Below are 14136 nucleotides of genomic sequence, written 5' to 3' on the forward strand. Positions count from 1 at the left end.
CTGTTACACATACCATTCATCCAGTGTGGCTCTACGCTACACTACTGTCACACACACCATTCATCCAGTGCGGCTCTGCGCTACACTACTGTCACACATACCATTCATCCAGTGCACCTCTACACTAAAAGTAAAGTAAAGTAAAGTCCACATTTGTAAAGCGCACAATCACCCGTAAGGGTCTCTAGGCGCTGGGGGCCGTCGGGAAGATTAAGCGAGCTATTGCCCAGAGTCACATGGTGCTGGGCTAACCTGCCGCCGGAGCCGGGGATCGAACCGGGGTCCCCAGATTCCAGCGTCAGTCGCCCTGTTACACATACCATTCATCCAGTGTGGCTCTACGCTACACTACTGTTACACATACCATTCATCCAGTGCGGCTCTACGCTACACTACTGTTACACGTACCATTCGTCCAGTGTGGGTCTACGCTACACTACTGTTACACATACCATTCATCCAGTGCGGCTCTACGCTACACTACTGTTACACATACCATTCATCCAGTGTGGCTCTACGCTACACTACTGTTACACATACAATTCATCCAGTGTGGCTCTACGCTACACTACTGTCCCACACACCATTCATCCAGTGCAGCTCTACTATACACTACTGTTACACATACCATTCATCCAGTGCGGCTCTACGCTACACTACTGTTACACATACCATTCATCCAGTGCGGCTCTACGCTACACTACTGTTACACATACCATTCATCCAGTGTGGCTCTACGCTACACTACTGTTACACATACCATTCATCCAGTGCGGCTCTACGCTACACTACTGTTACACATACCATTCATCCAGTGTGGCTCTACGCTACACTACTGTCACACACACCATTCATCCAGTGCAGCTCTACTATACACTACTGTTACACATACCATTCATCCAGTGTGGCTCTATGCTACACTACTATTACACATACCATTCATCCAGTGCGGCTCTATGCTACACTACTGTCACACACACCCTTTATCCAGTGTGGCTCTACACTACACTACTGTTACACATACCATTCATCCAGTGTGGCTCTACGCTACACTACTGTCACACACACCATTCATCCAGTGCGGCTCTGCGCTACACTACTGTCACACATACCATTCATCCAGTGCACCTCTACACTACACTACTGTTACACATACCATTCATCCAGTGTGGCTCTACGCTACACTACTGTTACACATACCATTCATCCAGTGCGGCTCTATGCTACACTACTGTTACACATACCATTCATCCAGTGTGGCTCTACGCTACACTACTGTTACACATACCATTCATCCAGTGCAGCTCCACTATACACTACTGTTACACATACCATTCATCCAGTGTGGCTCTATGCTACACTACTATTACACATACCATTCATCCAGTGCGTCTCTACGCTACACTACTGTTACACATACCATTCATCCAGTGTGGCTCTACGCTACACTACTGTCACACACACCATTTATCCAGTGCGGCTCTGCGCTACACTACTGTTACACATACCATTCATCCAGTGCGGCTCTACTCTACACTACTGTTACACATACCATTCATCCAGTGTGGCTCTACTCTACACTTCTGTTACACATACCATTCATCCAGTGTGGCTCTACACTCCACTACTATTACACATACCATTCATCCAGTGTGGCTCTACACTACACTACTATTACACATACCATTCATCCAGTGTGGCTCTACGCTACACTACTGTTACACATGCAATTCATCCAGTGTGGCTCTACGCTACACTCCTGTTACACATACCATTCATCCAGTGTGGCTCTACTCTACACTACTGTTACACATACCATTCATCCAGTGTGGCTCTACGCTACACTACTATTACACATACAATTCATCCAGTGTGGCTCTACGCTACACTACTGTTACACATACCATTCATCCAGTGTGGCTCTACGCTACACTACTGTTACACATGCCATTCATCCAGTGCAGTTCTACGCTACACTACTATTACACATACCATTCATCCAGTTTGGCTCTACGCTACACTACTATTACACATACCATTCATCCAGTGTGGCTTTACGCTACACTACTATTACACATACAATTCATCCAGTGTGGCTCTACGCTACACTACTATTACACATACCATTCATCCAGTGTGGCTCTACGCTACACCACTGTTACACATGCCATTCATCCAGTGCAGCTCTACTCTACGCTACTGTTACACACGCCATTCATCCAGTGCAGCTCTACTCTACACTACTGTTACACACGCCATTCATCCAGTGCGGCTCTACTCTACACTACTGTTACACATGCCATTCATCCAGTGCAGCTCTACTCTACACTACTGTTACACATGCCATTCATCCAGTGTGGCTCCACGCTACACTACTATTACACATACCATTCATCCAGTGTGACTCTACGCTACACCACTGTTACACATGCCATTCATCCAGTGCAGTTCTACGCTACACCACTGTTATACATACCATTCATCCAGTGTGACTCTATGCTACACTACTGTTACACACACCATTCACCTAGTGCAGCTCTACACTACACTACTGTTACACATGCCATTCATCCAGTGCGGCTCTACTCTACACTACTGTTACACATGCCATTCATCCAGTGCAGCTCTACTCTACACTACTATTACACATGCCATTCATCCAGTGTGGCTCCACGCTACACTACTATTACACATACCATTCATCCAGTGCGGCTCTACTCTACACTACTGTTACACATGCCATTCATCCAGTGCGGCTCTACTCTACACTACTGTTATACATGCCATTCATCCAGTGCAGCTCTACGCTACACTACTGTTACACACGCCATTCATCCAGTGTGGCTCTACTCTACACTACTGTTACACATGCTATTCATCCGTGGCAGCTCTACGCTACACTACTGTTACACATGCTATTCATCCGTGGCAGCTCTACGCTACACTAATGTTACACATGCCATTCATCCGTGGCAGCTCTACACTACACTACTGTTACACATGCCATTCATCCAGTGCAGCTCTACACTACACCACTGTTACACATGCCATTCAACTGTGACAGCACTACACTACACTACTGTTACACATGCCATTCAGCTGTGGCAGCTCTACACTACACTACTGTCACACATGCCATTCATCCAGCGCGGCTCTATTCTCCACTACCGTTACACACACCATTCATCCAGTGCGGCTCTACACTACACTACTGTTACACATGCCATTCATCTAGTGCGGCTCTACTCTACACTACTGTTACACATGCCATTCATCCAGTGCGGCTCTACTCTACACTACTCTTACACACGCTTTTCATCCAGTGCGGCTCTACTCTACACTACCGTTACACACACCATTCATCCAGTGCAGCTCTACACTACACTACTGTTACACATTGTTAGATTTGGGGGTCTCTGGTTGGCACAGGTATGCACTTGTGACAAACAGGAACCCTCTCCTCTAGTCAGGGCAAGGGACTTACTCCTCAAAATAACCCCTGCTCACCCTCTAGGTTGCGTGGCGCGAGCAAACAAGGCTAATCTTCAGGGCGTTTAGTTAGTTAAGCTTTTATGACCACATTCAGTAATATAAAGACACACCACAAATGGACACCAGGTGTAGTTATATAAAAATACGTGTACTTTATGTCAATATAGAGATCTATATATGCGGCTTACTACAAGACCAGAATAACGTTTTTTAGTGGCCACAATACTTTGGTAGGAAAGAGTCTCTTTAAAAAGCTTAGTTCCTGAGGTTGGTGAGCTTCGTGCACCCTGGGCGACTCGTGCGGTGTTGGGTACAGAGTCTCTATCAAAAAGAAAGCAATTCAACAATGTTGCGGACCCCGCGGTCCGAGGCACACACGGACTCTGTTCTAGTCGTACAGTACCTTACGGTTCGTAGGTTGTTCCCCGCGGGATGCGTGGGCAAGCGAAGATGGGCCCGGACGGGCCGGTGGCTTCCCTGTCGGAGTCCGGCTTGCACAGGCGTAGGGGCGAGACTCCAGGATGCGAGGCGGACGGTCGGGGCTGATCCTTGCTGTACGGTGTACGAACCGTACCTTCCGTTAGGGTTTGCTGAAGGAAAATGCGGGTGATATTCTTGAGTCCGGAGCGGGGAGAGAGGCAGCCGGTACGCGTCAAGCGTACGGGGGCGCTTCTTGGCCTCGCACAGTGCTCCGGTCTATTTCTCAGCGGCGGGGCGGAGACAAGGCAGAGCGGCTCAGGAGGAAAGGGGGGCAGAGTGCGGGCGGCCCAGAGGAGCAGACATGGCTCAGATGCGAGCGGCGTGGCTCGAGGCGGGGCGGCCTGGCACGGGCTGCGCAGTGGGGGAAAGCGAGGCGCACTTCAGGTCGCTGCCCCAGCGGCACAGGAGATCAGACAAAAATCCAGCAACTCGGCAGGGAAGGCAGGGAAGAGTCCAATGATCCTGTGACTCTGTTCAGGGGGCAAGCTCAGTTCCAGGCCCTTGGAGATCCTTTAAAGTACAAGTTCTGCAAAGTCTTTTCCTCAGTCTTTTCCTCTCCTTTCCTCAGCAAGGCACCTACTGCAGGCCAGTCTCCCAGGTCAGAGACAGTACTCCTCCTCCAGCTTCTTCAGGTCCTTTTAGTCGGGCAGAGGTTCTTCGTGGTCAAAACAGGATCTGATTTCTTAGGAGCACGGCTCCTACTTTCATACACCATTTCTTTTGTTCTTGCAGGCCAGGGGGGCCTTTGCCTAATCCAGTCCAGGCTCTGAGCACTTTGTTTTGCAGACTCTGGATTTCTCCTTTCAGTGAGCATGGCAGGCACATCAGACGCTCCGCAGGAGGTGGAGACAGCATTGTGGTGACAAGTACAGTCCAGAGGTACTCTGTTGACAGTCTTCCCCGCTCTCTTTACAAGGTGCAGGGCATAGACATCAGCAGCTCCCCAGGGGGCAGAGCCAGCATTGATGTGGCAGAGCACAGCCCTATCCAGAGTCAAGGGGCACTCCCACCATCCATCCTGGTGTAACCCCTCTATTCACCACCTGTCATCCCCAGCCCTGTCACTCACAGAAAGCAGACAGCAGCTACACATCCTAGCAGAGGCGGGCTGAAATGGTTAGGCAAGCAAATACTAATTTTCTAAAAGTAGGATTTGCAAACACAGGATATTAAAATAAACTTTACTAAAAGATGTATTTTATTATTCTGAGTTCAGGCATACTAAACTTGACTTTCTACCATGCTCTCTGCGTCTGTTAGGATTATAGAGTGTAACAATTCCAGCAGCCCATTCTGTCCTATGGAGAGCAGGTAGCCTTACAATAGTGAAAAACGAAAATGGCTGTAATCCACTATTAGGACATGCCACACACATCAGGGCTTGTCCCACCTTATGCTTACAATGCACCCTGCCCTTGGGCCTATCTTAGGAGTGACTCACATGAAGTAAAGGGAAGGTTTAGGGGCTGGCAAGTGTGTGCACTTGCCCAGCCAGCATGACAGTACCAAACTGCACGCAGGTTCTGCAATGGCAGACCTTAGACACATATTAAAAGGCTACTTCTGTCGGTGGCACAACCAGTGCTGCAGGCCCCCTAGCAGCATTTGTATTTACAAGCCCTGGCACTCCTTGTGCACTTTACTGGGGTCTGACAGTAAACCAAATAAGCCAATCATGGAAACCAATCACATATTCACTTTTTATACAGGGAGAGCATATGCACTTTAGCACTGGTCAGCAGTGGTAAAGTGCCCAGAGTCATTATACCAACAAAAACAGCTCAGAGAGAATATTGGAGAAAGGCAAAATGTTCAGGGATGACCCTGCAGAAAGGGCCAAGTCCAACACAACCCCCTTCCAGCCAAAACGAAGGGTAGACAAATCACTACCGTGATGGGCTTCCCTGCTTAGGGTGATAGAACATGGACCTGGCCCGCAACAGCAGGGGCATATTCCAGTTCCACGCCAATCTGAACCCATTTCAAATCCTCTGTCCATACCCTCCGGGTCCACCAAGCCAATCCAGGGGGCACCCTTCTCTTCATCTGTGGACACCACCTGTGCAGCATCTAACCTTAACTTGCTCACAGGTGTGTCCCAACAGACAGACAGCAAGTCACAGTGGCCAATGACTGTAGTCAGGGATGAGACCCAGGCCTCATGCCTCTCAGGGCTCTCAAACCTCTGTGGCCTCAGAGAGCGGGTGCAGTAGCCCCAGGTGCTTGGCACCCTTTGTCCACTCTTCCTCCTGTCAGGTCATGTATGATATCCTGGCACTGACTCACCAGCCCCAGGCCTGTACCCGGCGGCTGGACCAAGGACTGGGGTGGGCTCTCCCACACTCGGTCCTCTTCCTTGGGGCTCTGTACCCTCCCACTTGGAGTGGTACCCCCTTCCAGAATTGGCAGGGCATCTGTGGCAGGTGATCTGCACAATTCACCCACCAGTTCAGGGGTGCTATCCTGCAACTGGGTTACCAGGTCAGGGGGAACACCCTGAACCTGGCCCTCTAACTTAGAGTCTAAACCCTCAAGCTGCACCAGGGTCAGAGGCTAGGACTCCCTCCCTCTGCACCCTCTTCCAGAGCACTGTACACCCCCAACTGGAGCGGTACACCAATAAGCTACTTTGGTCAGGACACTGATTATAGTCGCCCCTTCCTCCAGGTCAGACAACACCTGAACCTGGCTCTCCAACCTAGGGTCTAAACCCTCAGGCTGCACAGGGGTCAGAGGCGAGGACTCCCTCCCTCTGCACCCCCTTCCAGATGGCTGTACCCTCCCACCAGGAGTGGTATGCCGGGAAGACAGACTGGTAGGGACACTGATTACAGATGTCCCTCCCGCCATGTCAGGCAACCCCTGTACCTGGCTTCTCAACTCAGGGACCCAACCCTGTAGTTGAACACTTGTCTAGCATACCAGGTCTTCCTTGGAAGCACGCATGCCCCCCCCCTGAGGGTAACACATAACTCCTGTGTTGTGTGACATTCTACCTGGCGCAGATCTCCGTCCCCTGTCCATCTGACAGTGTGCGACGATCCCCCATGACAGAAGTGGTGTCACCCTGGTCATTCCCTGGGGACGCAGCCCTTCTGGCTGGCCTCTGACCCACTGGTTCTTCAACTGGGGACTCTTTACCCCTCTCACCCCTCCATCTAGACTTCTGCACCCTCCCAACTGAAGTGGCACTGCCAGACACCAGAACTACTGGAGCTCTGCTTACAGAGTCTCCACGTTCTCTAAATACTGGGAGATCCTCCTCAAACGGCCTACAAGTACAGCCTAGGCCCCTGACCTGATGTTCCCTTAAGAAACCATCCAGGCCCTGAGACTGGGTTTCAGGTAATGTGGGACAGATCCCACACTCACTCCTCCTCCTCTGAGACAGGACGTGAGCCCTATACCCCTCCCACTACACTGAGACCTAGCTGGGCTACATTGCACCCCTTCCATCACACAGGACTGGAAGTTACCTGAGCCACTTTTGTTGGAATCACTCCCCAATGCTTCTTTAGACCCTCTGGAATCCACCAAAGGGTCAGCCTCCAATGTGAGCTCCCTGGGGTCAGAGAACTCACTCTCCAACGGGTGTTGGCATAGCTCTGGAAAACAGGGACATAAAATATGCTCTCCCAGAATTGGCTCACACAGCCCCCTACAAGGGTCAACAAAACTATCCTTCACCTCACCATCCAGTGCCTCACACACATACTCCACACCACTCTCCTGAGATTGGCAAGACAGTATCTGACTGTCTCTGTCCCACAACCCACATTCTTCTGGGCGGTCTCCATACTCACATTCCAGGACTTCAACTTTGGGGGATCCCCTCTCCCTGTACCTCTCACCTAGAGTCAGTAGAGTGTCCCTCCCACTACTAGGACCATGAACCCCTACGCCAGTTAGCCTATTCCCTTCAGGGACACTGCGCACTACTGGAGCTACCTCATGTCCTAGAACCTCCTGGTGTATGTTAACCCCCTCCAAGTCAGGTGCCACATCTCTGGGTGTGTGTACTACTCTCCCAGCACTAGATAACTGAATGTTGCTGCCACCGTCTGAGCTGGACTCCACCTCCAACTCAGCAAAGCTCAATCTCTGAGCTACACATATTTCTTGTTGCTGGGCTGAAGCCCTCCTGGCCTCAAGCTCCAAATCAAGTTTCCTCATTATTAAGTCATGCTTAAACTGCATTTTCTTTTCTTCCAGGGCTGATTTCCTAGCTTGTAGCTCCAGTTGCCCATTTATTTCAAGTTTTGCCATCTTCATTTTGTGTATCCTGGCTTCCTTCCTGTCTGCCAACTCCTCTGGCAACAGATATCATGCTGAAACACTGCTACCCAATGGGGCAGTTGCACCCCTCCCTCCTGGACCCAGTAGCCCCTCCAGCTGCTGTTCTGCATCCTCAAATTCACTCTCATTTTCAGGGGCATTCCTTTCCTCGACCCAGGCCCTCAGCGCCTTTTGGAACTGCTCCCTTCTGGAGAGTCCGGTCATGGAAATTTTAAAATGTTTGCAGAAGCTCCTGAGCTGTTTGTTGGTGTAGTTTTCTAGTTTCTCCCAATCACAGTCAATATATGAATTGGATGCTGCCTTCTCCACTCTTACCGACAAAGGCATGACTTTTCAAAAACACATGGAGATTTCCAGCAAAATAAAAATCACAAGTATATGGCTGTGTTATTGGTCTGAACTCACTATGTGGTGATCAATAATTACTGTACATAAATCATAAATGCAAATTCCAAATTCTCACCGCTGCCACCAATGTTAGATTTGGGGTCTCTGGTTGGCACAGGTATGCACTTGTGACAAACAGGGACCCTCTCCTCTAGTCAGGGCAAGGGATTTACTCCTCAAAATAACCCCTGTTCACCCTCTAGGTTGCGTGGCACGAGCAGACAAGGCTAATCTTCAGGGCGTTTAGTTAGTTAAGCATTTATGACCACATTCAGTAATATAAAGACACACCACAAATAGACACCAGGCATAGTTATATAAGAATACGTGTACCTTTTGCTGGCGGGTGAGAGGAGACGTCGTGAGAGGGAGCGCTGAGCCACAGGAGCAACACCAACACTGCTGCCGCTGCCATCAGTCGCGTCCGCTGCTCCGGGACTTCATATCCCGGCAGCCTTTGCGGCGGCGCGATCCCTGACGCGGAATACGCGCCAGGAGGGGCGATTTAAACACCAAGCCCTCGGTGGAGCGGGGGGTCTACATACCTTTTGCTGGCGGGTGAGAGGAGACGTCGGGAGAGGGAGCGCTGAGCCACAGGAGCAACACCAACACTGCTGCCGCTGCCATCAGTCGCGTCCGCCGCTCCGGGACTTCATATCCCGGCAGCCTTTGCGGCGGCGCGTTCCCTGACGCGGAATACGCGCCAGGAGGGGCGATTTAAACACCAAGCCCTCGGTGGAGCGGGGGGTCTACATACCTTTTGCTGGCGGGTGAGAGGAGACGTCGTGAGAGGGAGTGCTGAGCCACAGGAGCAACACCAACACTGCTGCCGCTGCCATCAGTCGCGTCCGCCGCTCCGGGACTTCATATCCCGGCAGCCTTTGCGGCGGCGCGATCCCTGACGCGGAATACGCGCCAGGAGGGGCGATTTAAACACCAAGCCCTCGGTGGAGCGGGAGGTCTACATACCTTTTGCTGGCGGGTGAGAGGAGACGTCGTGAGAGGGAGCGCTGAGCCACAGGAGCAACACCAACACTGCTGCCGCTGCCATCAGTCGCGTCCGCTGCTCCGGGACTTCATATCCCGGCAGCCTTTGCGGCGGCGCGATCCCTGGCGCGGAATACGCGCCAGGAGGGGCGATTTAAACACAAAGCCCTCGGTGGAGCGGGGGGTGTACATACCTTTTGCTGGCGGGTGAGAGGAGACGTCGTGAGAGGGAGCGCTGAGCCACAGGAGCAACACCAACACTGCTGCCGCTGCCATCAGTCGCGTCCGCCGCTCCGGGACTTCATATCCCGGCAGCCTTTGCGGCGGCGCGATCCCTGACGCGGAATACGCGCCAGGAGGGGCGATTTAAACATCAAGCCCTCAGCGTCGCGGGACGCGAGCGGGACGCCCGGGGCGAAGCCCGGGCGAAGGGCGGGCCCTCTGTGGCCCTCCGAGGCCTGAGGAGCCTGGCCTGGCCCATAATCCCTGGCTGGACTCCCCTACATCCTTTTGTGAGCTCTGCAAGACAACACTGGCCATGACCCATCGGGAAACCAGAAGTATGGCCGCTGCAGGAGCCAAAAAACTTACTGGCACATTGGATGACTTTATTATCTGTACAAACGCACTAATTGATGAGGGAATCATACTAATGGATAGGAGAGTTTCCCAAGACCTGGCAACGGCCAAGCGATCCTCTCTGGGCCTCATCGCCCAGGCACAGACGCCAAACACCGATTCCCGTATGAATGCCCAGGCTCTAGTACACAATATCAGGATGACTGGGGTTTCGGATGTTACAGACACCCTTCAGGACTGGGAAGCCTCTCCAAACCTTAACCTCCTAACGGAGAGCGGAGTTCATCAAAGTGAGCTCAACTCACCCAATACGGAAAGCGCCATTAATGAAAGGGGACGGATAGAAGGGGCAATCCCTAAACATAAACGAGAGGTTAACAAACCATCCATTCTTAAAGGGAAGAAGGTTCAAATTGCCCTTAACGATCAAATGGTCGCCTCCGACCCTCCTATCATGGATAACTCACTATTAGAGCTATCTACTCCCATGAGGGGACTGCATTCCACCAAGAATGGCTTACCCTTGAGCCTCCCAGATGATACTATCATCGATCATAGCCTAGAGGAAATCCTGGAGTTGAGTGGGGAAGTTGGTAACCCAGTAAGTTCATCACAGGAGGGGAATGATGTAAGTACAGATTACATTATTATTGTCAATATGCTAAAACCACTGCTTGATCCCATAGAGATGAGACTACGCTGCCTGGAGACTATCCTAAAGAATATACACAAGGATATTAGTGCTCCTAGTTTTACTATGAATAATAAACCAGCCCAGGTCATCAACCCACCCAAAAAGGCCAACAAGCCGCCCGTGGTGGTTAATAGAGCCCTGGAGACCAATAATGCTGACCCTGTGAAATCAAGTAACACCTTAAAACAGGACGGCACTAAAAATAAGACTCCTGTAACAGGGCAAACCCACAAAAATGATCGAACCCAGAATATGACAAAAACTAACCCAACCCCTCAGGTGTCACTGGGCAATTGTACCCCACAGCCCCCAAACTCTGATGTACTCACCAGAGCCAAGGGCACGGCTCGCAGAAACATCCATCTTCCCCCCGATGCTTGTCCCTATGTGGTCATTCTAACCGGTGTTACTGTAATGTCTCCAACAGAAGTAGAGTCGTACCAGGCTCTTAAAAACAAAGTATGCCATTGGCTATCTAAAAACTACCCTCTCCCCCCAAACATACTGAGCAACATCCTAATGGTAGAGAGAACTCCGTGGGTGGGAGGTAATAGGAAAAAATTGCAAGGGGACTGCGTAGTGGTCACTTTTGAGAATATGGAGGCCGTGGACTTCATATTCAACAGTGGACCTCCAAGACACCAAGAAAACACTGTGACTGCTAGACCCCTTTCCTATTTTTATCTATTAGAAAATCAAGCTGATAACCGATGGAGCTGGCTAAAGGGAGCACAGGACTTTAATCCTAGACAGAAATTTACCGCCCCGTGGGAATTACATCACCAGGGATGGGAAGAGGGGGGGGACGTGGGTTGGAATATGGTAAGGAGAAGAAGAGGTAGACCGCCTCAAGGCGTCCCCTTCGTTGGGTTGCATCATACTCAGCCTCATAATCACCATTACTCTGTAAACAGGCTAAATAACCCTCTCTACTTTCCAATGGCAAACCGCTTTGATTGTCTGTCAACCATAGATTGGGTTGACTGACAAAGACAGGTCTCCCCAATAGGACGGAGTCATCAGAGCACCCTTACGCAACTACGCACGGCCACCACTATGAGGGATCTGAAAAAATTAAACTTATCTACAATGTCTGACCAGACCCTTGTTTCTGGCGAGATTCGGGGTCGCCTACTATGCCTAACCCTTATCCATTATACTGTAAAATTCTTACCTGGAACGTGGCGGGCTTAAACGCAAAGGCGTCAGACCCTATATGGCAAGGGTTCGTTAGGCAGTATGATATTCTGGCACTCCAAGAAACATGGGATACTACTACAGGTTTCTCAATGGATGGCTATTCCAGCTTTTTCACTCCAGCAGTGTCGGGCTTAAGAGGGAGAGCCAAGGGTGGCCTACTTATATTGTGCTCCCTGAACTTGGTGGGGGCCTTTAAAAAATTAGATTCCGCACCCACGAATTCGCTAGTTGTGGAGTGGACTCTGTCAGACTCATATACTCTTCTGCTTATTAACTTTTATAATTCCAAAGAGGTCTCCTGTGAGAATGAGCATTTGATTTCTTTGCTAGACTTTTTGTCAGTCTATAGACAAGATTGCATTTCCGTCCCAGAGATGGTAATTCTGGGTGATTTTAATATTCACCCCTGTGAGGGGGGTTGTTACACTGACAGATATGGAGGATTACCGACCGAGGGCATCCCCCATTTTGAACACACGAAGGAGGGTGAGGGCCTTGAAACTTTCCTTGCGAACTTAAACTTATTCGAACCAGCCCAGGGTAAAACTGAGCCTAGAGCACCAACCTTCATCGGGAGAGACGCCAACACCGTCATAGACTACATCTTTGTTTCAACTGGGGCTCTGGCTAAGGCATACGAGTATAGGGTGGTAACTGCCAGCTTTAGTGATCATCATCCTGTCCTCTTAAAGCTGGACCTAGATTGCTTCCGGACTGGGAGAACAACTGGTGTGGCGGGCATAAGAGACCTGACGTCTAAGGATCAGGGAAGGTGACTAAAATGGGAGAAGATTGTTCCTGAGCAATTCTTTCATACACTAGCCCAAGAAACTGAGAATAATATGGCAGTTTGTTTAGATTCGACTGCCTCGGGCCCTGATGTAGTGGCTGCCTATGTGGAGATATGTGCGAGTATCACAAAGAACTTGGAGTTAAGTTCGGGCTCGCAAGGTAGAAAGAAAATTCATAAATGGTTCAATAAGGAATGCTCGCTAAAGCACTCTACCCTGTTGAAGGCATTAAAACACAAACCTAGAGACAGGTCTCTAGTGGCAAACTTAAGGAAAGAATATAAATCAGCAGTTGTTAAACGCAAGAACCAAATTAAGGAGGAAGCCTGGGACAGCTTATCAGACATTGATGTACTGAGAGACAGCAAAAAGTTTTGGCCCATTGTGAATCAGCCTTTTTTCTCCGAGGATGGGAAGACTGACATGGAATGCGTGATTGAAGATGATAGATAGCTTTGCCACTTCAAACAGATTTATGACTCCACGGCACCAACTTCACCGGTCAGCGCCCACGGTCCACCCAATTCGGTCATGGAATTTAATACAACGGAGGTTGAAAGGGCGATCACAAATACCAGTAAACACAAGGCCCCTGGACCTGACGGGGTCCCTGCAGATCTCTACATCCAGTATCCGCAATTTTGGTCAAAAATACTAACTAATGTCTTTAATGCGATACCTGCAGCTGGTTTCCCATCTTCCTGGTCCACCTCTATTATTGTTCCCATATTTAAAAAGGGGTACAGGGGGATCCTGCCTGCTACAGGCCAATCTCCCTGCTGGACTCTGCTGTCAAGATTCTGGGCAGAGTCATTCTGCAAAGACTCGGGGATTGGCTTGAGGAGAGCGGGATCCTTTCTGATTTGCAGTATGGTTTTAGAGCACATAGGGGGACTATGGATCAATGTTTAAACCTTCACCTTATTATTAGCAAATACACCGTGGTGAAGGGGGGGCATCTTTATTTGGGTTTCATGGATTTATCTTCTGCTTTCGACCTGGTTAACCGTTCTAAGTTGTGGATTATTTTGCGAGATTTGGGTTTGGACTCCACTTTGGTTAATTTCTTGCACGATCTTCACCAAAATTTGTTTGCCTCTGTTAGGGTAACAAGGGAGGGAAGATGCACTGAGAAGTTTAGATCAGGGAGAGGGGTCAGACAAGGCTGCATACTTGCCCCTCTCCTTTTTACTTTGTACATCAACTCCCTGGGGAAATCCCTGAATTCAG

This window comes from Lissotriton helveticus, chromosome 7 (genome assembly GCF_964261635.1).
Source record: "Lissotriton helveticus chromosome 7, aLisHel1.1, whole genome shotgun sequence".
NCBI lineage: Eukaryota > Metazoa > Chordata > Amphibia > Caudata > Salamandridae > Lissotriton > Lissotriton helveticus.